This window comes from Emydura macquarii, unplaced genomic scaffold (assembly GCF_026122565.2).
Source record: "Emydura macquarii macquarii isolate MOO-44397 ecotype Brisbane River unplaced genomic scaffold, CSIRO-AGI_Emac_v2 contig_2636, whole genome shotgun sequence".
NCBI classification, from domain to species: Eukaryota; Metazoa; Chordata; order Testudines; family Chelidae; genus Emydura; species Emydura macquarii.
In genome coordinates, this window is record NW_027132773.1 from 6,890,200 (window position 1) to 6,915,877 (window position 25,678).

General features: G+C 46.5%; 1 long non-coding RNA gene across 1 annotated transcript in view; it reads right to left on the reverse strand.

Moving 5' to 3' along the window:
- Nucleotides 1-7,577: 7,577 nt before the first annotated feature.
- LOC137163645 (uncharacterized) overlaps nt 7,578-25,678 on the reverse strand; it is a 30,036-nt gene continuing 11,935 nt past the window's right edge. The window contains exons 2-3 of the long non-coding RNA XR_010922755.1: nt 9,147-9,267; nt 7,578-8,035 (exon numbers count right to left, since the gene is read on the reverse strand). This is a non-coding gene — a long non-coding RNA (uncharacterized lncRNA). The remainder of the gene's footprint in view (nt 8,036-9,146; nt 9,268-25,678) is intronic.

Below are 25,678 nucleotides of genomic sequence, written 5' to 3' on the forward strand. Positions count from 1 at the left end.
CTGATGTTCTTGGTTTGAAATCAGAGTTTTCCTTCACGTAGGTAGACTACATGCTATGGCTGATGAGTCTTACTTGCCAAAGTCACCCATCACATCAGCAGTGACCGAGCCAGGACCAGAACACAGGTCTTTTTAGTCCTAGTCCTCTAACTGCTCCACTGCCTTTCATGACACTTTGCTGCATATATAGAGCTACATAAAATCTCATGCCTAGGTTAGTTTAAAAAAAATAAAACCAATAATTTAGCTGTATGTTTTGTTAATGTTTCTATTGTCGACACAGGAACAACAGATACACATTTATTCATCTACAGATGATTCCTTTTATGTGAAATGCTGGCGTATATAAGTATTGACCTCAGAATTTTATTGTTTACAGTTTTTCAAAATAACAGGACAGTACACGAGTTGGGGTTTCTTAACAAATTTCTGAAAAGATTCAAGTTCAGTAGGGATCCTCACATCTACACTGCCACTGATTCACCTTTGTGAAGTCCTGAACCTCTGTATTTCAGCTACAAAATATGGATAATCTCATTTTGCGCTCTAATTGTTTTGCAATAATTTCAGTAACTATACTATAGTAGGGTGTCTGAAAGAACATCCCCATTTTTCTGAGGAACAATGAGAAATATTTACAGACAATCAAACAAATACCTTAAGAGCCATTGACATTTCCTGGATAACTTTGAAGAACACTCTATTAAGGAACAACTGTGTTGACATAGCATATTTCATTTCTTCACTTTTTTTCCCCCTACTAAGAACAGTTGTATGAAAACCGGATCTTTATTAGCTGTGAGAACACTTCAGGCAAGTATTCAGGCCCTTGGTAAAATACCAAGCTACTACCAATGAAAATACTTGTTCATCAAACTGTCTGTCTGTCCCATCCCCTGACATATTCCTGCATCCCCACCCAAAAGCGTCCAACCCTTCTTGACTCTCAACTTGTCCTATAACTCACCATAGACCAACAAAGACCAAGACCAGACTTCCCTGCAAGCATACACAAGTAAAGTAATTCACTGCCTGAAGCACTGACTAGAATAATTGTTGAAATGCAGGGATCCTGCTTACAAGACATATCCATACAAAGAAAACAAAAACCTTACACGGTGTCTGTCACAACTCTTAAGTGCAGAAGCAACTTAAGAAAGGACAGAAACCTAACTGTTATTATAAAGTTTGCTTGAGTCCTGAATGGGAAAAACATGACACTGCCTAAGGAAAAAGAAAAATTCAAGACACATACAGAGCTTCACATTCAAGCAGTCCCTGAAATACATAGATGAGGAAGGAAACTGTTTTCTGCTTATCTGCTTGGGAAAGAAAGATAGAGCCTGTATAATACATGGATATATATGTCTGCTGAAAAGAAAACAGAGTTGAGGTCTTACTAAAACAGTTTTGAAGAATGTCACTCCAAAACCTTGTCCATTGTTTACACAGTATATATTTTATAACAAAGTGTAAAGTTCACAGGTACTCATAAAAGAGTTCGTGAGAGTTAAGGACTGTGCATTTACTGACATGAATGAAATTACATAACAGAGAGAGGTGTTTGGGACAAACCCAAAATTCATGAAAAACGGATGTTGATTTAAATAAAGTAGATAACATTGCTAGAATAAAAGAAATGGCACACGCCCATTTAAATTATGTCAAAAGAGGCGATGTAAAATGAAGTAAGAAAACATCACCAAGCTTTCAGGCAACCAAAGACACCTGGTGTATACAAGGAGGCAGGCTACAAATTTATAAAGAAGGGAGAATTTGTGACAACTGAGGGAAAATGCATGAGAGCAGTGACCAATAAAGGGACAGATTTCACAAATATATAAATGCAAAACTATATAAACCCACAACCATAGATGGGGTGGAGGACCAGATCATGAAAATGTGGCAGTAGCCACCCATGTAGGGGCAACAGTAACAATGATTTTAGTTACAGCAGATTTCAGGAGCTGTGAATAATTTTCTCTGATTTAGTTGAGCATCTGAATAATTGATACAGCAATATTATGAAATCTATTAATGGGTAACTCCCCCCCCCCCACACACACACACATACGTTTTGTCCTTTAATAGCATTAGAGGGAATTCTGTACATGAATGGGTTGTAAAAGGTGAAGAGTTTATATATTTCAGCAACTTTGAGGTTGGCAGAGTAAAGGCATGTGAATTAATAGGGTGTATTGGCACATTAGTGAAAGAGGGCTGAGTTAAGGTTGTATGGACAACCTTATGTATGGACATGTATGGACAACCTTAACTCTATATTTCCTATTTTTCAGAAGGCTGAGTTTTGCTCAACTCAAAGTTCTGCAAGGGAATGACCTATCCCCCCAAAAATCTTAATACTGGGTTAATAGTTTTTGCCATTGAATATGGATATAAGCTCATATTCCATACACATAGCCCTCTGCATAGAGTATGTTGATATTATCCAGCAGCTCAAGTGATTTGCACACATAACTGTACATTGCCATCAGCAGCAAGCATGGTTTTAGATCAAAAGAGGAAAGTATGATTCTATTCCAGTAAACAGGATAGTTTAGGGATGGGATGGAATTGGTATAGATAATACTTAGTCCTGCCTCAGAGCAGGGGCTGGACTAGATGAACTATCAAGGTCCCTTCCAGTCCTACATTTCTATATGTAACCATGCATCTGAAAAAAAAATAATGGTGAATGCTCTATTTTCCCTCTTCAAGTCTTTTTACTTTGTAGGGAGAACTAATTGCTGGTCATCACCACCCACATTAACCGTCAGATCTATTTCACTAGATTTCAATGCACAATTAAAATATCTTTCCAATTTAATATCCCTACTCCTAGTATCTCTACCAAGACAAACATTACTCATGTCCAGCATTAGGTCACCCTTCTGTTTCATGTACTAGGCAAAGGTCCACACACAGGCTGTCAAAATCATCTGCCAACAAGATGGCTAAAGTTCCCAGCATTACAACTGATATCATACTCCTTTTTCTTTATTCAAGCTGCTGGTTTGTTGTGTTTTTTTAATCCACAACTCCTCAAAACACACTCTGCTATAAATATATCTTTACTGTCCCTAACGGCTCAAAACTGGATTGTTTATAAGAAGAATATTTCTGTGTGTTTCTTTCTGAGTTTCACCATGGTCTTTTTTTTTTTTAATAGAAGGATTAAGATCTTTTACACTGATTATTAAGATATAAATTTATCATCCACCGTAACTGAGTACTGCTATGAAACTGTACTCTAGTTCTCAATAAGCTTTAAGAGGCTACTTTCCCCTAGCCCCTCCCCCAGGAAACATGCAGGTTTGCTCTTAAACAGACACTAAAAAGAGTGAACATGTGTACCCTATTGCTTTAGTAAAGCTCTCTGCCCTTATCTGTTCCTCTTTTATTATTCTGTTTGACCCAACTAGATTCTCTCTTTTCTTTCAAGAGGGTCTCCTGCTCTCCACTCCTATCTCCATTTACATATTGCATTGTTCTTCGAGTGCTTGCTTATGTACATTCCATTATAGGTGTGTGCACGCCTCCGTGCACGGTTACCGGAACTTTCTTCCCCTTAGCAGACCCCATAGGGCTGGCTTCGACACCCCCTGGAGTCCCACGCACATGCCACAGTATATGAGGCACTGCTGGCCCTATGCCCCCTCAGTTCCTTCTTTCCACCTGTGACGGTTGCTGGAACTGTTCCTGCTTGCATCGCAAATGATCAGTTCCCCTTGTTCTCAACTTTAATTGTTTGTGTTAGTCAGGTAGATAGGACTTTAAGTACTGTCAGTACTGGTAGTTAGCACTTAGGTTAGTCCTGGCTGGGACTTTGCCGCGAGCGGTCCATGCCCCGGTTACCGGGCTTCAAACCGTTTGCCTCCTGCGTGAAGGCTCTCCCACTGAGTGTTCCCCACGATAGCTGCCTGAAGTGTCTGGGGGAAACTCATCAAAAGGACAAGTGTAAAATTTACAAGGCTTTCAGACCCCGGATTAAAAAAGATAGAGAAATCCGCCTGAAATCCGCTCATGGAGGCACACTTAGACCAGCCTCCGAACCAGCCCACTTCGCCTCGATACTGAGTGTGGCATCGATGCAGAGTGCACCATCGGCACTGGGCCTGCTTCGGCACCGGACCGCATCTCCGGTACTGAAGAAGCAGCAGTGGAAGCAGCATATGTAATGCGGACACTCTTCTGCACTGTCTAAGCAGGTGAGGTTGAGCACCAGACCGCAATGGAGCCAGACTGCGGGGACCCTCTCTCCGGAGCCAGCATCTCCAGCCAGGGAGCCTCCCCCGACTCCTGGGAGTGGGGGGGGGGGCCCTCTGCACCTACCGGTGCTGTTGACACCGGAGGCCTTTCAGGCAGCAAGCGCCTTGCTGGCCTTGACCACACCACCCCCACCCCGTCCTCCGCCTAGAGAGAAGGGGCTGGTGTCACAGGGGAAGCCTGCGCTGGGACCCCCTGAGTGGTTCAGGAGATCTCTGGTGAGGGGAGGAAAATCTCCAATGAGCCGGTCGCCTAGGGTGGAGCAGTCGGCATGGCACTCCAGATCCCAGTGGCCGGAGTGCTCTGCATCGACGCAGGGAACGAGGTCACCCTCCCAATGCCGATCATGATCCCCAGCACCGGGAGAAGTCCATCCCAGAAGGTTGGACCTGTCCAGGTTGCCTGCGGGGCACCATTCCCCAGACGGAATTCGGCACCATTCCTGCTCCCTGGCACCGAAAAGGTTGCCCGCACCGAGGCAGCACTGAACCCGGTTGCCGGAGACTGACTCGGCACCGAGAGGCAAGCGGTGCCGCAAGTTCTCAGTACCCAGACAGTGCTCCGGACGTTCCAGCTCATCGGAGCACAATGCTGCGCACTGAATCTTGTCGTCTTCAAACTCATCGAGAGGCCGATCTCCAGAGTAGCGGAGTACCTATGGATTGGGTCATTGCTCCCCCCCGGCTCGGTACTGTGCAGCAGGAGCCTTCAAGGCAGCCCCACCATCTTCTGACCGTACCTCGGTGTCCTCCCTGGGGGTCAGCCACCAGGCGAGGCATCATCAGCAGAAGGTGCCAGAATCCCCAGGGCAGATTGCCCCTGGATGGCCTCAAGGGCAGTAGCCTTCCCAATGGCCATACTGGGAACCCTGGGGATTTCCGGTGGTGCCTGGGCTGCAGTCCTTCAAGTCCTCGGGTGTGCAGTAAATGCCACTGGTGCCGGAGAAGGGCCAACATTTGCCCTCAGAGGACGAATCGGACCTACAGGAAAGGACTTCTGTGGGGACCTTTTATCAGCGGCAAGGAGTGCCACCTCCCGTTGCGCCCCTCCAATCCTCCTCCTCCTCCCTGGATGAAACAATCTCCCAGGGTCACTCAGTGCCCCTGGATGATTTTAGGGCACACCAGGAGCTGCTCAAGAGTGGCCTCCAACTTGGGGTTGGAGGTGGAGGAGCTAAAAGAGGCATAGGACAATTTGTTTAACATCCTGGCAGCGGCTGCCGCACTTTGGGTAGCCTTCCCTGTGTATGAAGGGGTTCTGAAAATAGTGAAGGCCTTGTAGCAGACCCCTTCATCGGTGGCCCCGACATCTAAAGGGGCTGAGAAAAAAATATTACATCCCGAACAGGGGGTTTGAGTACCTGTTTACTCACCCCTCCCCCTGAGACCCTGGTGGTAGACGTGGCCAACCAGCGGTATAGGCAGGGCAGCCCAGTTCTACACTGAAAAATAAGGACAACAAAAAGCTAGACCTGTTTGGGAGTTTAGAATTGCCAATCAGCAGGCTCTCCTGGGCAGGTAAAATTTTAACCTCTGGGACTCGCTGAAGCGCTTCACGGACACTTTGCCCCAGGACTAGGTGCTGTACTTTAACACCACTGTGGAAGAGGGTACCATGGTGGCTAGAGTGGCTCCAAGTGTCCTCAGACGTGGCTGATTCGGTGGGCAGAGCCATGGCCTCTGCCATCTGTATGCAGGTGCTCTGGCTTCAATACTCGGGGCTGTCTCAGGAGGTCCAACAGTCCATCCAGGACCTCCCCTTTGATGGGTCAGCCTTGTTCTCAGACCAGACAGATGTGAAGTTGCATGGTCTGAAGGACTTGAGGACCACGCTCCGCTCCCTGGGTCTTTACACACCATAGACCTGTAGGCGTCAGTCACGTCCTCAGGGCCAGCAACAGCAGAGGTATCAGCCACAGCCGTTCACACCCTATAGACAGAGGGACAGAAACAGGGGGTCTAGGAGACGCCATTGACCCCCAGGTTCCTCCTCAGCCCTATAGCAAGGATCATCTAGGCGGGCAGGCAACCAAAGGAGGCCATTTTGATGGTGCGCCCGAGGGCGGCATCCCAGCCTGTTTCATGGATCCCTTCTGCCCCTTTTTAAACCACTTAGCCCCCTTCCAGTTCGAATGAGATAAAATTACCTCAGACTGCTGGGTCCTTGGCATAGTCTCAATGGGCTATGACCTCCAGTTTACGTCTAACTCCTCCCAACAACACTCCCTCCCCATCCCTTTTCAGGGACCCCTCTCATGAGCAACTCCTCATGCAACAGGTAGAGATCCTCCTCAGCCTGGGAGCAGTGGAAAAGGTCCCACTGGACATGACGGGAAGAGGGTTTTACTCGAGGTACTTCCTCATTCCCAAAGCAAAAGGGGGGCTAAAGCCCATATTAGACTGTCGTCTCAGCAAATATCTCAAGAGACTCAAGTTTCGGATGGTCTCCCTAGCTTCCATAATCCCGTCCCTGGATCCAGGAGACTGATATGCCGCCCTCGACCTCAAAGACGCATACGTTCACATCTCCATTCTCCCTAGCCACAGATGCTTCCTTCGCCTCATGGTGGCTGGCTCCCACTACCAGTTTAGAGCTTTGCCCTTTGGCCTGTCCTCGGCTCCAAGGGTGTTTACGAAATGCATGGTGGTGGTGGCGGCAGCACACCTGAGGCACAAGGGGGTCCAAATTTTCCCGGACCTGGATGATTGGCTAATCAGAGGCAGGTTCAGGTCTCAGGTCCAGGAGTGTGTGAACCTGACATGCACTACCTGCTGCCGGCTGGGCCTGCTGATAAACAAGCAGAAGTCCACGTTAACTCCCGTGCAGCAGATAGAGTTCATCGGCACGATCCTGGACGCTTCCCAAGCCAGAGCCTTCCTACACCAGCCACACTTCGAGGCAATGTCCTCCATTATTGCTCACTTGCATCGATGCCCAACGATGACAGCCAGACACTGCATGCAGCTGTTAGGCCACATGGCCTGCACCTACGTAATGAGGCTGGCTCACCTGAAACTCAGGCTGCTTCAATCATGGCTGGCCTCGGTTTACATTCCAAGCAGGCACCCTCTGGATTGGGTGGTCACAGTCTCCCCCACAAGGTCCTAGCCTCCCTAGACTGGTGGCGGACCCCCCAGGCAGTGTTAAGTGGTGTACTGTTCGAAGAACTAGTCCCCTCAGTCACCTTGATATTGGATGCCTCAGACCTAGGGTGAGGGGCCAATATCAATGCCGACCTCGGCACACAAGGGGTCTGGGTCAAGGGAAGAAAGACATTTACACATCAATGTGAAAGACCTGTGGGTTATTCACTTAGCATGCAGTGTGTTCTTCCATTTTATTACGGGCAAGGTGATGCAGGTACTGATGGACAATACAGCAGCCATGTACTACATCAACACGCAGGACGACCCCATTCTTCAGCCCTCTGCAGAGAAGCTATTCATCTGTGGGACTTTGCAGTGAGGCACAATTTTACATGATAGCCTCTCATCTCCCGGGGGTGATGAACGACAAGGCAGACCATCTCAGCAGGTCGTTCTTACCCCACCACGATCAGTCACTACATCCAGAGGTGGTGTCTATGATCTTCTGGAGGTGGGGCTCTCCCCAGGTGGACCTGTTCACATCAGTATGGAACAAGAAATGCCTGCAGTTCTGCTCTCTCCGTGATGAAGACGCCTGGTCGATCTCCGACGCCTTCCTCCTGCAGTGGTTGGGGAGTTTCATGTACGCTCTCCCGCCCATTCTCCTCCTCCACAGGGTCCTGCTGAAAATCAAGCGGGACAAGGCGGATGCTATCTTAATCACACTGGCCTGGCTGCGCATGCTACTGGACCTATTGATCGCCCCTCGTCTGAAACCTCCGAGATGGCATGATCTCCTGTCCTAGGACTACAGTCGCCTGCTGCACCCGGACCTGGACTCCCTACACCTCACTGTGTGGAGGCTTTGTGGCTGAGTGTGGACAAGTGGGCCTGTTTGGTGCAAGTCCAGCAAATCCTGCTGGGTAGCAGGAAGCCCTCCATGGAGGTCCTGTATCAGGCTAAATGGAAGCGGCTTACCTGCTGGGCAGAGCCACAGGGTATCCTATCTAGTCTTTCACCAACACAGGTAATCCTGGAGTATTTGCTACAGCTAAAGCTCCAGGGACTGGCCGTGGCCTCCCTGAAGGTCCACCTAGCAGCTGTATCGGCTTTCCACCAGCCTTTGGAGAGGAGATTGCTTTTTTCCCACCTGATGATGATTAGGTTCCTGAAAGGGGTGGAGAGGCTCTATCCACAGGTCCATGACCCAGTGCCTCCTTGGGTCCTCAACCTGGTCCTCTCACGACTCAAAGGGTCCCCCTTTAAACCCATGGCTTCATGCCCTCTACTACTGCTTTCTTGGAAGGTGGCCTTCCTGGTGGCCATTAGCTCGGCAAGGAGGGTCTCCGAGATTAGGGCACTGAACTTGGAATCCCCCATACTGTATTCTATAAAGGTAAAGTTCAGTTGAGGCCACGCCCGGCCTTTCTGCCCAAAGTGGTGTCCCAATTTAATTATAACCAAGATATTTTTCTCCCCGTGAGAGAAGGTGGCACTCACTAGATGTAAGAGGGGCCCTGTCATTCTACATCAAGTGCACAAGACTGTTCTGGAGATCGACGCAGCTCTTCGTCATGGTGGCCGACTGGATAAAAGGCTTACCTGTCTCCACCCAGCGCATCTCCTCGTGGATAACTACCTGCATCAAGTTCTACTACAAGCAAACGAAGATGCCGCTTCTGGAGACCATCACAGCACACTTAACCTTCAGAGTCAAGTTTCATCTACAGTCTTCCCAGTGAGAGTGCCCATGCAGGACATCTGCAGAGCTGCCACATGGTCGTCAGTACATACCTTCATGTCCCACTACTCCATCTTCCAGCAGGTGCGGGATGATGCGGACTTCAGCAAAGCAGTGCTGCAGGCAGCTCATCTATAACTCCGGCCCATCTCCAAGGTATTGCTTGTGAGTCACCTATAATGGAATGGACATGAACAAGCACTCGAAAAAGAAAAGATGGTTACTTACCTTGTAATTGCAGTTTTTCGAGATGTGTTGTTCATGTCCATTCCATGACCCACCCCTCGTCGCCACTGCCAGAGTTGGTGGAAAGAAGGGACTGAGGGGGCGTATGGCCGGCAACGCCTTATATACCACAGCATGTGCGTGGGGCTCCAGGGGGCGCCGAAGCCGGCCCTACAGGGTCTGCTAAGGGGAAAAAAGTTACGGTAACCGTGCACGGAGGTGTGCGCACACCTATAATGGACTGGACATGAGCAACACATCTCGAAGAACAGTAGTTACAAGGTAAGTAACTGTCTTTTTCCTGTTCTCTAGCTTTTCTGTCCCCTTTCTAATTATACTTTGGAGAACCTCCTCACAACTTCCCACCCCAACTTCTGTTAAAAGGGAAATGGATGAAATTCTACTCCGACCTGTGGTAGAACATACATCCATGCCCTAAAATGTATGATCCTATAGGAAAACAGGTCTCCCTTTAGCCTCACCAAGAAAATAGTGATAAAAAATAGCTAACCTTCGTGGTTTCTGACAGATGATATAAAATGAAGGTGTTAAACAAACCGTTAACCAATCAAAGTTCAAGATTGCAAAACATTTGGTTCTCTTCCTCTTCTGTCACCTTTGCTAATTTGCATGACTGTTGCTTTGCTTTACAAAACTCAAAAAAAAGCTAATGGTTTTCCTCCACATATGGATTAAACGTGACAATTAAAATCTCTATTTCATAAAACTTTGCTTTCCCATCAACAAATGTTTCAGTGAACAATTGGGGCTTTTACACAAAGAGAAAATCTTCAATTTAAAAAGTGTATTTTAAGTTAGATTCAAAGGTTGTCATAACTCCAGTTGCAAAAAACATCATTAATTGTACATAGCAAATTAAGATCTGTCAAAGGCTACGTTGTCTTGGCAAGTTCTGACAGTGCAAATCTTGACCCAATTTTGTAATAGAACTGGTGTTTATGTTTAAATGCATAAACTGTTTTGTCCATTTCTGCTACATGCCAGACTTGTTTCCATCAATCCTCCAGGGAAAAGTGAGGACTGTTTTTTCCATCTGGGCATATGGCTATATCAGTATAAGTAATGGAGTAAATATCTTGTGGATGGTTCCTCTTAAATTGCCAAAATATCGACTATCATCATTTTGGAAATATGATCTTGAACAGTATTCCAGAAATAGTATTCCTCAAAATGCATTCCTACTCTCTCTTTGTGCACAGTCTCATCAACAGTAAAATATTAAATGTATCAATTAATACCAGCTGCAGTCTGTCTGATATGTAATACCCTTCCACCCTCCTCCGGGGCAAGGAGAGGAAAGTCACAGCATATTATACTCAGTTTCTTTTCCTACTGTAGAATATGCTGATCTTAAAGAGACTGACTATTACATTTTTTCTGCTTCTTTCCCAGATGCAGGAGCCAAGCTACCAAGGCTTGATGAAGCACAATTTTTAAATTTTTGAATTGTCAAAGGTGTTATTGAAAATGTGTGTTGCATTCGGCAGTGAATTAAACTCACAGTAAAAGGATATGCCATGAAAATACAAGAAAAGCAAAAGGTGAAAGCAAATGTTTCTTAAAATTTCTCACCATTGCACCTCCACTAGAGGTAGCCATAATTGCACTGTTGGTATAGATCAGCCAAACATGCTCAGATTAGGTCTAGGAGATATTGCTGTCAAAATATCCACAGCCGGCTCTTACTAACAGTCCCTCCATGGAGACACACCTGGTGAAGCTGCACTGCTGCTGGTGGGAAATTTGAAGAAAAAATGACATCTAAAATGAAATAATTTCAGCAACAGATATGCAAATTTGCTTTATAAAGGGGCACAAGTATATAAGAGAAAGACAAAAGAACAAGTGAGGCCATTTGATAGGCAGACCAATTTACTGATGACAAGAGAAGATTTAAATGCTTAGAAGCCACTTAGCTGCAGTCTTAAACGCATAGTAGTGGCAAGATACAATAAAATAATGGCTAACAAAAGACCTAAAGAAGAGCTCTGTGTAGCTCAAAAGCTTGCCTTCTATTGGACCAACTTCTGTTGGTGAAAGAGACATTACCTCACACACCTTGTCTCTCTCTAATATCTTGGGTCAGCTGTTTGAAAAATGGCAAACATATAACCTATTTTAATATAAGCAAGAGCGTGTGTATGGGGGAAACAACCCAGTGGCTTAGTGGTTTGTAAGTACAACTAAATACCAGGTAAATTATCAGAAAAGAGAATAAAGTTAAATTTTAAGCACCTAGAGGAAAAGTATATTCAGCAAATATATGAAGGGCTGGTCTAAGCTGGAGAGGGGTCAATTCTCAGTCAACCAGGACAAAAGCAAGACTGTAAACAATTTGGGGCTGCCTTTTTGCTCTGTTTGCACAGTACCTAGTACAATGGGATCCTGGTCCATGACTAGGGCTCGTAGGCACTACCACAATACTATTAGTAATAATTACTTTAAGATGAAATATAAACAATAAGACCACCAGCAATAAAACAAGCTCTCAAGAGGGGATGTGAAATCACCATCATTGGAGATAAATTTGTCTAAAATATCAAGGTTCCTTTTTTTAATGTTTGTACAAATGTTAAAAAGAATAAAGTTGGAATTTGCTAAATGCTCTGAAGATCATCAGATTCAGGCTATTTTGGACCAAGGGAAGTGGGAAGGCGAGTAAGCTCCAAAGCTGTAGGACCATCATACAGAATACCCTGACAGCAGCCCTTTTTCCTTTATACTTATGGGGCTCCATCTCAAGCACCTCTGATTATCTCAACTGTGGTGGAATTTACACCATTTATGGCTTTACAGGTCAAAAACACCACTTTAAGAGTAACCCAGAAACCCCTCCCCCAAAACACCAGTGCGGATTGTAGAACACCGGGGTTGAACATACAACAAAATACTCTACTTAACAAATAGGTTATGCACCAGCTTCAGTTTCAGGACAGTTTTAAAGTCTATCCGGACATAATGCACACTGTAGCAATCTACTTTTGAGATAATAATGGTGTGGGTGACAATCATAAAGTCCTAAAAGAACGGTCACAACCTACTGGCCATCCATAAATAATTAAAAGCTTACCTGACCACCAGAGTCGACGTGGGAGCAGGCATGCAGGGTCATGTGTCCCCTCCCCTCACAAATTTCTTGGCTCACCTCTTGCCAGGATATGCAGCAGCTCCCCCTGATGGCGGCACTTACTGTATCCATGCAGTATGGGGAGGGAGGAAGCAGCAGTGCAACTGGCTGTGGGCTGACCTCCCCCCTCTGCTACATAGGATTGCTTCTCCTTCCCTGCTGCTGCAGTCCCAGCACTTCCTGCTGCCTACTTTGTAGACTACCCACTAAGGTGAGTCAGAAGGGCATCTCTGAGATCAGGAAGAAGAGGTGTGGCAGGGTGCTCAGCACCAGGCAGCTCAGGTGGAGCCCCATCCAGCCTGAGAACCCTGGGGATGAGCAAGAGAAGCAGGTGCAGGGGGGGCATGTGAGGAGAGTGGAAAAGGGGGAAAGACCCTGCTGCTGCTGGGGTGTACTGAAATAGCAGCAGCCTCCAATGTGCCTATCAAGGAGAAGGAGAAGGCGATTTGGAGGTGTCACATGCTCCCCTCCAACAAAAAGTGACTGATAATTCTCCAATTTCTTGTTAACTGAGTGTAAAGGTCCCCTGGCATGGCTGGGCACAGTGGCCCTCCCTCGCCATCAATCTCCGACGGAGGCCACACCTCCAAGTGCCTGCACCTTGTGGAAGTTCTAACAAAAGGGGGGCAGTCTCCAGCCCTTAGTAGGGCAAATGCACAGTTCAATGCCATGGCCCTTAGGCAGGGCAGGCCAAGCAAGCAGGAATAGTCTCTAGCCCACAGCAGGGCGAGTAAACAGTCCAAAGCCCCAGCCCTTAGGCAGGGCGGGGCACGCAGCGGGGACCAGTCTCTGGCCCTCACTGGGCGATTACCCCTAGGTTGGAGTAGGAAGGGGGGAAATGGATGCAGGCCCACCCAACTCCACTGCGTCCGAGCCCAGGGCCCTGCAATGACGGGTTGCCCCATCACTGGGTCAGCGGGGATCCAGCCAAAACACGCTAACCCGGCTACTGGCCATAACACAGCCGGACGAGTGTCTGGCTCCTCTGGGCTCTTTTCCTCCCCCCTTTCCCTAGAGTACCTTGTCCCCCGAGTTGCTCCCTGTTTCCTCAGGATACTCTGCCCGAGGGAAGTTCCAGAATCCTTCGGCCTCGTCGCTCGACGGTATGTCTGGGAATTCTTTGGAGCCATCCGCGGAGGGTAGCTCCCCTATGTCGCAGGATCCAAGATCTCCTCTGGCTTGCAGGGGGGGTGGCAGCTCGGGTAGCTCCTCCAGGTTGCAAGATCCCAGGGTCTCCTTCAGCTTGCCGGGCTCAGGTAGCTCCGGCAGGTCCTCAGGGTCCCAGGCAGTTGGCAGCCTCACCTAAGGGTAACAGTCTGGTCCAGACCCAGGCCCCGGCACCAAGGGAGTGATGTCCTTTTACCTCGGCCGCCTTTTCCTTACTGAGCAGGAAGGCCTGCCTTTTGTACTTCCTGATCCGCCTTTCTGCTTCTGGGCAGGTGGGGTTGTACTTCTGGGCTTTGCACCCCAGAGGGAATTTGGCTCTCCCTCGCCATCAATCCCCAAGGGAGGCCACACCTCCAGCTACACTCCCCCACCCGGTCTTTGGGGCTAGTCTGGTCCTCTTCTCTGAGGTGCAACAGTGCGTCTGCATTCCCGTGCTGCCAGCCGGCCCAGTGCCGTACTGTAAAGGCAAAGGGTTGCAGCACCAGATACCAGCACATTAGGCGGGCATTGGTGTCCTTCATCTGGTGCAGCCGTTTTCGAGTCGTGTGGTCGGTCACCACCACGAATGGGCTTCCGAGGAAGTAGTAGCTAAGCACCTCCACCACCCACTTCATGGTCAGCACTTCCTTTTCGACCACGGAATATCTTTGCTCCCTCGGGAATAACTTCCAGCTGATGTATAGCACGGAGTGTTCGTCCTCCTTGATATCCTGGGATAGGACCACGCCCAGGCCCACAGTGGAAGCATCCATCTGGATGATGAATCCCTGGTCGAAGTCCGGACTGTACAGTATGGGCTCCCAACAGAGTGCATCTTTCAGGGCTTGAAGCACCCTCTTGCACAGCGGGGTCCATTGTACGCGCAACTGGCTGGGTCTTGGTCAAAAGATTTGTTGGGGGGGCTGCAATGGTGGTGAAGTCGAGAATGAACCACCGATAATATCCCACCAGCCCCAGGAATTGCTTGACTTGTCACTTTGTAGCCGGGGTGGGTTGTTCCTGGATAGCCTGTACCTTCCTGACAAGGGGTCATAGCACTCCTCCTCCCAGGGTATACCCAAGGTACATGGTTTCCCACCAACCAATGCGGCACTTCTTAGGATTGGCTGTCAGGCCTGCTTCCCAAAGGGCTCTCAGTACAGCCATGACGTGGTTGAGGTGGTCCTCCCAGTGACGACTGTAGATGACCACGTCATCCAGGTAAACAGCTGCATATTCCACGAGAGGCTGCAGGAGTCGGTCCATCAGCCACTGGAAGCTTGGAGGGGCCCCGTATAGACCGAAGGGCATCTGGGTAAATTGATAGAGCCCTTTGGGGATGGCAAAGGCCATCTTCTCCTTGGACCCTGGTTCCATGGGGATCTGCCAGTACCCTTTTGTTAAGTTGAGGGTCGAGATGTACTGGGCCTCCCCGAGGCGATAGAGGAGCTCATCGGCTCAGGGCATAGGGTAGGCATCAAACCTGGATATCAGGTTGACCCTCTGAAAATCAGTAGATTCAGCGGGACCTATCTGGCTTGGGGACCAAGACCACGAGGCTGCTCCACTCACTGGTTGAGGACTCAATCACCCCAAGGTCCAGCATCGTTTGGATCCCCTGATTGATGGCCTCCCGCAGGAGGGGTCAGGTTGGCGCATGGACAACCTCCCCGGAGTAAGTCTGGATCTAATTGTGGACTAGGATGGTCTGACCCGGCATCGCAGTGAAGATCTTGGAAAAGGCCTCCAGGAGGTGCCGAGCCTGCTTCCATTGTCCCTCGGTGAGGGTGTCAGCGAGTAGGGGTTCCTGGAGATCGTTTGGGTTTAGGAGTCGCAGCCCTAGCTCCGGTTCTGGGTGGTAGGGCGTGATCATTAGGGCTTCCTGTTCGTGCCAGGGTTTCAGTAGGTTTACATGGTATACCTGTCTGGGCTTCCAGGGTTGGTGGATCTCATAAAGTGACTAGGCCCATCTGTCAGGTGACTTCATATGGTCCCTGCCACAAGGCCAGTAGTTTGGACTCCTCAGTGGGGAGAAATACGATGACCCAGTCTACGGGTCAGAAAGCCCTGGTGTGTGCTCCTCATTTGTACGTTCGGGCTTGGGTTCTCTGGACTTCTTGGAGATTCTTCCAGGCAAGTTCCCCGGCCTGGGTCAACCAGTCCCGCAGGGTAAGGACATACTGGAGTAGTCCCTGAGCCCGGGACAGGACCTGCCCCCACGTCTCCTTCACAAGGTCCAGTATACCCCATGGCTGCCGCCCGTACAACAGTTCGAAGCAGCACTTCCCAGATGGTCAGGAGTAGGGGAGGGAGTAGCTGGTCCCAGTGGCATAGTTCATCGGGGAAGAACTTCCAGAGCATCCCTTTAGAGTACAGTTGAACCGCTCCACAAGGCTGTCTGTTTGAGGGTGGTAGACAGATGTCTGCAGCTTCTTAATTCCCAGGATGCTGCACACCTCCCGGAGTAGGCGGGAGGTGAAGTTGGTTCCCTGGTCAGAGAGGATTTCCCGGGGTAGCCCTACCCTGGCGAAGATTTTCAGCAGCTTGGCGGCAACAGTTCGGGCCGTGGAGATCCTCATGGGATGGCCTCAGGAAAGCAGGTTGCGTAGTTCATGCCGACCAGGATTTATCAGAACCCAGTCACATTTTGGTGAGGGGTCCCACAAGGTCCATCGCGACCCTCTCAAAGGGGGATGTGACCAGGGGGAGAGGCTCTTGGCACACCAGGGGGTGCCACCATTTGGCACTCCAGGAAGGATGCACAGTAGTCCTACACCTCCTGCCGGACCTCAGCCCAGTAAAAGAGGGTCAAGACACAGGCCAGGGTCTTCTCTAGCTCCAGGTGGCTGGCGGCGGGGATGTCATGGGCCAATTTCAGGATGGCCTGGTGGTGGGCTTGGAATACTACCGAGCATGGGGCTCCTGGGTTCGGGGATCCTGTTCGACGTGACATAGCTGGTCAGCAAGGTCACTGGTTGGGCCGGTCCGGGCCGGTAGCTACCCCATCCATGAAGGCGAGTTGCTCATAGGCCCAGCTCAGAGTGGGGTCTTCATGTTGGTCCCGACTCTAGGATGCTCTGGGACGGAAATCTCCCTCTGATGGGCCCAGGGTGGCATTTTCAGTCCCTTTGTGGTTGTCGGATGGTGGTGGGGTCACCTCCTTGTTCTCCTGTTCGGGGAATCCGCCCCGAGAGGCTACCCCTAGGAGCGCTGTTCGCCTGGGAAGCTCTTGATAGGCGATGGTCTGTAGGACTTGGGGGAACTCTGGCCAGTCCTGGCCAAGGATAACCAGGTAGGGCAGCCTAGCGGCTACCCCTATTTGCACCACTCATGTTACCCTGGAGATGGTTAACAGGAGGGAGCAGGTGGGGTACCCATCCCAGGGTCCGTCCCCCTATTAGGATCAGCTCCTGGCATACCAGCACCCCAGAAGGGGATTGGGTCTCCTTCACCATCAATCTCCAAGAGAGGCCACACCTCCTGGCTAAAATGAGACAATCCAGCCACAATTTCCATCCCACACTGGTGCCACCCACCCTACTAGCACATGGGGGACTGTGCATCCCAACTGTGTTGTCCTTTTTGTTGGTCATTTTTTGAACACTTGCTACATTGATTGATGATAGTTCAGGCAGGGAGGGATGCTTGCAAGCTCTGCAAGAGGTTGGGCAGCCAAAGGACAGAGAACAGGAGGAGGGGAAGGTAGTTGCTAGTGTATGTTGTCTACATACATATCAAGTTTCGGGGGGGGGGGGGGGGGGGTGGAGGCAGATGCAACATGTCTGACTGTCATGTGCCCCCACAGAACCTTTCAATTATGCTCCCCTCTATCCACAGTTATGTGTCACCTCTGCTGACCACGATCTACTAGTAGCAGCTGAGACTACACCAGAAACCTAGACTGTAAACCCTGTGAACAAATGGAGGATGCACACCTTCAACTTAACTGGTAAATTATTCTTGCTATATCCTCCGCTTATTCTCTCAACTGACTAACATCACTTCAGTCTGATCTTGATTGGGTTTCAGTCAGTACCCCAATCCATGCCCCAATTTCACCCAAACACTTAATTAGATCGTTGACTGTTTTGGTTCGGTCAAATGAAATAGGAGACAAATTGTATCTCATCAGCATACTGAAACAACCTCAACCCATGTCTCTTTAAATAACCTTCCAAATAGCCCCATGGACATGTTGAACAAGAGTGATTACATTTAGCAGGTATGCCCTGCAGAACTCTATGTAAGAGTGCCCTCAAAGAGGCGCTGCAATTTCCTAACTAACTTTGGAGAACACTCTGTAAGGAAGTTAATACCGACACTCTAGGACAGCCCTGTTCACCGCTGCTGAGACACAAGTCAACACTGCATGGTCAACAGTATGGAAGGTAGCGGACAGATTTAATATTAGCATGGATACCTGATTTTTATTAGATCATTTATCAACGCAGCCTCTGTTCAGTACTCAACTCAGCAGCCACACTAACCAGGGTTGGAGAGAGATTTGAGGAAAACTAGATCTTGTTGTCTCGCAAAGACCTTTTTGGTACTTTTTACCAGAAATGGAAAATGGAACACAGGACAGTGCTGATCACGTTGCTGGGGTCAAGTGAGGGTTTCTTGAGCAGCAGCAGCAAAGGTGCTTCTTTATGTGACGCAGGCAATCAAGAACTGACTCAGTACTTTCCCCATTTGCCTTCACCAATCAGGAAGGACACAGGTCACAAGCAGATTGTTGCATCAAATACTCCTAACACCTCCAGTAACTCAGAAAGTAACTCCAGTAACTCAGTAATCTGCTGAAAGTCAAGAAAACAGAAAAGGGTGTTTGTCTCCTCAAAAACTTGCCCTGCATCCATGTAGGCAGATGATTCCAACTGAATGAGTGATTTTTATCTGCAAAGTAAAAACAAAATCCCTCACAACAGGAGGTACTTGAATTAGCAACCAAGCAAGGCAACTTGGATTTATCACATTATTCATTACCTGAAACAACTCTTGAAATTTTGATGATGGAAGCAAAGAAACCTCTCTACAAAGCTGCAATATAAACACTAAAAAAACCTCTATGATTCAATTACCCAACTTCAGCCCAATACCTCTGCCACCAGCACTCTAACTACTTTCCCTCCAGCTTCAGTTGTCACATGTCCTCCAGAAACCAAAGTGACCTGTAAAGCTAATTCAGGGAAGAGGTTGTCTGGGGTCACAATCACCAAACCATAGATAGGGTGAGTTGTCAAAAGTAATTTTGAGTAATTCTCCCTCAAAGTCTTCTGAAAATGATGTGGGTTCCATTAGTTTCCAACAGCAGACTACCAAAACAGATCCATTGTCCCAATAAGAGATGTCTATCCCTACCAGAAGTTGAAAAGGGGTAATGATCAATCCATAACAGATTTCATTTCCAAATCCAAAGCATGGTCAGATGCATAAGTTGTACTGTGGTCATCATGGTGGCTGTAATTCCTGAGTGGTTTCAGAAGAGTTGCCATCCATGTGGAATGTTGAAATCACTGAGCCTCATCAGCCTTGGCAACTCAGAGTCAGCATAGGGAGGAAATCTTAAAAGTCCACAGATGGACTCCCTAGAACTAATCCCATCTTCACTACACTTTGGGACTCATACAAGCTCAGCATATTGTATTTGATCCAGTGTTGGCAATGGACACTGCCTAGATTTTTGATTGGATGCAAAAAGCACAGCCACACCAATACACCTTTTTTCCTTCAGTTCATGCTGCACCAATTATCAGGCTGATACCAATTACATCAAACAAGCCCTTGAATTCAAATAGTCAGATCTCGGTAATACATTCAAAGTCAGGGACCTCATCCTTTATCAAATCAGGAATTGTGTTTTATTTTGACCATTGGCCAACATTTATCAGCAGAAGGGAAAAGACCAGGATCTTTGTCTGCTGGTATCACAAGAGATATTTACAGATGAAAAATAGGTTTTTTGTTCTGTTTGTACAGCAGCTGGCACAGTGGGGTCCTGGTCCATAACTAGAGTTCCTAGGTGTTACGACAATACATATAATAAATAATAATGCATCATTTTGACTAATTCACATATTACTTGATGTTTCTTCCTGTCATGTCTCCCCCTGCTCACCATCACAGCGACTGAGGGATCCAGTGGCCTTTAATCAAATCTCCCTTCCCCTCCTCAGGCCTATTCCCAGAATAGGGCAGCATGGTTTATACCAGCTATACTAAGATGCACATCAAAAAGGCACAGCTATCAATAGATCGGGACCCAAATAAAGACTTCTGGGGAAAGCTACAATGCTAAATAAAATCATCACCTACCTCTAAACAATAAACACTGTCATCATCCAACTCCAAGATATCAACAACTCTTAAAAACTCATCCACCCAACCATTTTTTCATGGGGCAGCCCTTTAAAAAAGGTCACTTTACAACCAAAAACTGCATCTCATCCCTGGGTATCACATATGCCCTTTTTTTTTTTTTTTAAATTAATCCAAACAGTTACATGAATATTTTGATATGCTAGGCCTAAAAGGCAGAAGTTCATGCACTGTGGGAGAAGTACTTGAAAAAACTAGCTACTGATAATCATGTATGCCAGATGCTATCACACAAACTGTAAAAGCCACTTTCCAAAAGAAAAAATGACTGAAAAGTAACAATGGATTTATTATGACTTTCAGTCCATCGGTGTTGATGGCTTCTTGCCTGCTCTCAGCAATCTCCTTCCTACCCTCTCTTCTCTTTCTTCCATTGATATGAATGTTAATTATCTCAATCTTCACCCTCCTCCATCTTTGACTCTTCTGCCCCTCTTTCCCATAACAAGGTCTACCTTGCCAAACCCCAGCCCTGGCTCACCCCAACATCCGTTTCCTTCACTCCTGTTTTTATGCTGTAGAGTGGCACTGGTGGAACTCCTGGACTTCTTCCACTACAAATTTGCTCTCTTCTCCTTCAATTCCGCCAACTTTCTAGCTAAGAAACATCTCCAATTTAATTTACTCCCACACCTGCAATCCCAGCTGCCTTTCCACCACCTTTTTGACTCACTCCTCACACCCTGCACTCCTCTTGCCTTCACTTCTCTCTCTGCACAGGACCTGATTTCTTTCAAGAGAAAATTGGCAAAACATGACATGAGCTTCCCCCACTCCTCTGCTTACCTTCCCTTCCCCTCCTACAACTCCTCCCTCCTCCACCACCACAGATGCAGAAGTTTCTCATTGGATATCTTCCTCTAGCCTCAATCCCATTCCATCTAATCTCTTCATCTCCCTCCCACCCACTCTCATCGCCTCCCTTACTTTTCTCCTTCACCTCGCACCCTCTTCTAGCTTTTTCCTCTCACAATACAAGCACGCTTTAATCTCTCCCCTTTTACAAAAAAAAACAAAAACAAACAAAATCCCCAAAATCCCATATCCCCCCCAAAACCACCATATCCCTAACCCTATTTGACTCTCTAACTACCTCCTATCTCCCCAGTCTCTATTCTTCCTTTCATCTCTAAACTCATTGAACACACTGTTCACATTCACTGTCCAGAATTCCGCTCCTCCAATCTGGCTTCTGTCCCTGGCACTCCACTAAAACCACTCCTGCCAGGTTCTAATGACCTTTTCCTAGCTAAAGCTCAGAACCACCCCTTCATCCTCCTCCTCAACCCATTAACTCCATTGACCATACTCTTCTTGAAATCTTGTTCTCTCTTGCCTTTTATAACTCTGTCATCTCTTGGCTCTCCCTCTACCTTGCTAATCACACCTTCATTGTAAGTTTCAGAGGAGCCTGCTCATTGCTCCCCTTCCAGCTTTCTGTGAGCGGTCCACAAGACTGTCCTCGGTCCCTTTTTCTTTTCCCTGTACTCCCTATCTCTGGATAATCTCATCCACAAACATAAATTCAACTAATATTTCTATGCTGATAACTCACAGTTTATCACTCTACTCCAAACCTGTCTGTTCAATCTAAAATCGCAGCCTATCTCTGACATGTCCTTGTGGCATTCATGTAACCTATCAGTAGACATAGCTTTCCATATTTTGGAAGCTAAGAGCTCAGATGGTAAAGGTAACCCCCACTGAAGAAAGGAATCACAAAATAAACACACCTGACAGTGATTGTAAACAGCACATTCAATTAGCCTTTCTTCTTCAAATATTAATTTCGAATCTCACTTCTTAAATCTCTATATTAATCCACTATAGAGAATTACCAGCCAGTACCAATGGCGTATTAACTTCAATACTAGTATTATATATTAATATTTTCTTAGCTCCCTTGAATTTAAGTGGCTATCTATAGTTTTTCATCTTTGCAGAAAGATATGTTGAAGTTTACTTTATATACCTAGCAGGCCAAAAGGAGCTTAAACCAAAGTAGTAAAACCTTAAAATTATAGCTGATACCAGGACAAATCACCATCAAAACTAGAAAAACAAGTCCACCACTGCACATTAGAAAAGCCACACACCGGACATTACTGTGTAAGTAGCCCACCTCACTGGTCAATCCCAGGGTCTGCTGTAGAAACTCCAGTTGTCCAGAGTGATAGTTTTTAATCCCACCTAACAGATGAATAAAAAGCAACACTTCTGCATTCAAGTACTGAAAAACATTCCAAATATTTATTATGAAATAGTTATATAACCATAATATAAAATACATAGCTAAAGCTAACTAGCTTTCAAATATTTTGACCTCACATAACCTTCCTTTCTCAAAGATGTTGCTTTCCAACTGAAATTTTTTTGTGCACATTCCATGTGTGTGTACTTATATATTGCCCCATTCCCTCCTCCACACACCGAAAAAGAAGTGAATGTTATATATTACACATTTTCATCGCTGGGAGAAAAATTTCTGACTTCATAAACAAAGTTTGGGTAAAATCAGTCATAACGAAAACTGAGCTTCAGCCTTAAATGTGGAGCATGAGCCATAGTTCAATAATAACAATGTAAAAAATTTTGGGGGGTGGGTACTTTCTGGGAATTTAGCTTTGAAAATGGATTGCAAGAGTTGGAAGTTTGTCAGTTTTTTTCTCTAAAAGATCATGGGTCTCTCTCCTCACTTGTGATCTTCACAGTTTCAGCTCAAGGCTACTGGCATCAGACCTACACATCATTCCAGGACCTCAACTCATGGTGGTATTTTTATATATGCCTAGTATTGTTGTCTATCAAGTAAGTGATTGCCCCAGCAGTGGTACTGTGAAAATTTGTCTAGCCCCTTCCCACCACCACATCTTCATAGGAGATGGACTGGATCCTTCATGTTATCCTTCCACTCCTATATCCTTGAAAGAGATTTGTGCATGGTGAATTTGGTGGCAGCCTCTTTAGTCCTCTGCAAAAGAGGGTAGGAGCAAAATTTTCACACATCTTACGGGAGGGGGAGAGGCAGAAATTCTTAATTCACTTTTTTACTGCATAAGGGATGGAACAGGAACATGAAGCAACAGCATTTATCCTTGAAAGGTTTTAAAAAATAGAAAACTCTTGTGATCAAGGAAAAAGATGGAAAAGCAATCCATTGTTCCACAAGCACATGGACAAACTAATGCCAGGCTCATACCATCCAGGACTGAAATCACTACCCTGGTACAGCTTAACATGGGGATTGAAGTGTCAACTGCACCACAGCAAAATAATTCAGGCAGGCAAGCTTCAACTTCTATTGAGAGGTAATGGGCAATGTAGGGCTTGGGAGGTATTTGAGGGCAGGGAAGCACAAGCTGATAGGAGACATGAGCAAGGAGTAAAGGTACACAGAAAATTGGAAGAAAGATAGGCAGGTGGCAAGCAGGCTTTGGCGAGAGAGGCCAGTTAAAGAAGGCCTTCTCTTTAGCAATCATAATCCTGAATGGGGATATAGAATGACAGTTTATGTCCAGCCTTCATATTCACTTCCCAGGCTACACGCACCAGCATTCTTCATCCTGATGTAACACTACAGCAGAGTGCAGACATAGCCTCCAGCCACTCCCCGCCAAGGGTAAGTCTTTCACTCAGTTCCACAGTTCTACTAACTCCTGATTACAGAACACTTTCAGTGACCCATCTCCCTATTCACTTTCCAAGTGCGATCTTTTCAGCAATCCATTCACACAGAGCCTGTGAAATTTTTAAGTCCACCAGCTGAACTGGGCAGATTGAAAATTTTAAAATAATAAAGATAAAAGCACTGAAAAAAAAAAGGATTTAAATATTTTCTAAAAACAAAGGGACTTCCCAAAACTCTCAGGTAAGGTTTAGGTGATAGAATATTGTAGTTATTTCAAACCAGGATGGATAAAAAACAATGATTTTCTTTTTTAAAAAATTGCATTTTTTTTTAAATCATCAATAAAATACTAAATTCCTCTCTTGTTTAAAAAAATAACAGTTACAATTAAATCCCATCACAAACATGCTTAACCTACAGAGTCTTATAAAAATGAATTAATGACTCTAGTCCAGTGTTTCTCAATTCTATTTCGCCACGGCACCCTTGCGCAGCCATGCCATACGCTCCGCCAACAAATCCAGGAAATCTTCCCCTTTTCAACGGCGCGGTGTAGGCTGGTTTCGGCGGTGCGCTCTCTACGCTGTTTTCCGGGGCGCCATCAGCTGTTCGGCGGCGCGATCACAGCTGTTCCGCGGCATGGCTTTTCGGCAGCGCGCGATTTCTGTTAATTTCGGCGGTGTGGTTCTGCTTTTTCGTGGAACCCTTCAACTCTGGGGTTCCGCGGAACACTATTTGAGAAACACTGCTCTAGTCTGTCCAGCCTAATTACCAGCTCTTGCTTCTTGCAAGTTCTGGTCTTTCAGTTTCTGTTTCTCAACAGACTAAAGTCACGTGCAAAGAAAGACACAGGCTGGAGAGGACTGTTGTGCCATGCAAGGCAGAGGAGTTAGTTAAGACACTGTCTTAAAGACAGAGAAAAAAAGGATGGAGGCAGAGTGAAAAGGAACAGTAGAGTGGACTGGAAAGAAAAAGGGAAGACATTTCAGTACACACACACAGCTTCCTATACCGCCCCCCACACTTTTGCCACAGAAAAACTATCCTGGCTTCCGGGCATAAGACACATCCTATCTGGGAATATTTTGAAGAAATTCCTTTTCTGGATAAAAAAGGAAAACATGTCAAGTGTAAGCAGTGCAAGAAGAAGATGCAGGGCCTAGCTGCAAGAATGAAACATCATAATGAAAACTGCTTATTGGGAGAAAATTATGTGGATGTAGATGTGGATATGTCTGAAGAACAATGTGGATCAACTGGTTAGTAACTTAAATAATTCACTTTGCAATGCATCATTCTTCAAGACTCTCTCTATGCCTCTTAGTATAAGTGTGATTTAACAAGTAAATTCCCAAGCTATTTACTATGTTAGATGTTGCTAGAAAAAAAAGTTTAGTTTAGCTAATCCTTATGGCTTGATTAATTAGTTAACTAGGTTTAGAATCTATCACCCAAGTATACAGTACAGAAAGCTGCAGTAAGAGAAATCTAGAGTTGCCAGTTGCCACTAGGTGTCATTTTCTTATTTTATAGTACATATTACATGCCCCTTATTTTGGAACATCATGGCCACAGACCATAATGGTGATGCCATAAATCTATTCCCTATTTTACTTCAGCATAACTTAGCTTTCCCAAGGTAACCCCATCCTATATTTGTTTTCTAAAAAACCAGAAGTACCAGTGAGTTCTATGGAGCTTACTCCAAAATTAAGTGCACTCTAAGTGCAGACAGTGTTAGCTTTTTTGGTAATTTGGAATCAGATCTGCATACTTGCTGAAAAAAATGTAAATGATTAACCGAGTAATACAGTGAGAAGGACTGAGAAGAATGACTATTCAAAATCATTTCTGAATTCTGTTTCAGGATTCCATTTAAGCATAAGAGACTTGGACTATGACTGTCTATCTGCAACAACTTCAGAGTCATCCATTGGTACTTTTAACAGCAGTGCTGCAACTAAACGTGTTTCAGACAAAGTATCAGTAGCAAGCAAAAGATTTCAATCATCCAGTAAAACCACCACCATGAATGGGTTTCTCATAAGGATTAGCAAATA